This window comes from Penaeus monodon, chromosome 15 (assembly GCF_015228065.2).
Source record: "Penaeus monodon isolate SGIC_2016 chromosome 15, NSTDA_Pmon_1, whole genome shotgun sequence".
NCBI lineage: Eukaryota > Metazoa > Arthropoda > Malacostraca > Decapoda > Penaeidae > Penaeus > Penaeus monodon.
Window position 1 is genome coordinate 35905519 of NC_051400.1, and position 230 is coordinate 35905748.

The following is a 230-nucleotide window of genomic DNA, read 5'->3' on the forward strand; positions in this document are numbered from 1 at the left end:
CCGTAGTCAAACCCTCCGGCCTTCCACCCTGTGACTCCCTCCTCACACACATTCGTCCTCCATCTTCCTCACGCTCATTTCTCCTCTCCCATAGTCTCAGCCGGACTCATGTACCTTCCACATCCCATGCACGCTCTCCTCTTCATTTGTACTCGTAACGCCACCCACAAACCCCTTTCAATTTTCTGACATCCCTTTCACCTCCCTCACACTCCCTCCACCTCTCTACG

The 230-nt window shown here is 53.9% G+C and overlaps 1 protein-coding gene across 1 annotated transcript in view; it reads left to right on the top strand.

The window, feature by feature from the left end:
* LOC119581991 overlaps nucleotides 1-230 on the top strand; it is a gene marked incomplete at its 3' end in the record, with an annotated part of 37751 nt that overhangs the window by 18303 nt on the left and 19218 nt on the right.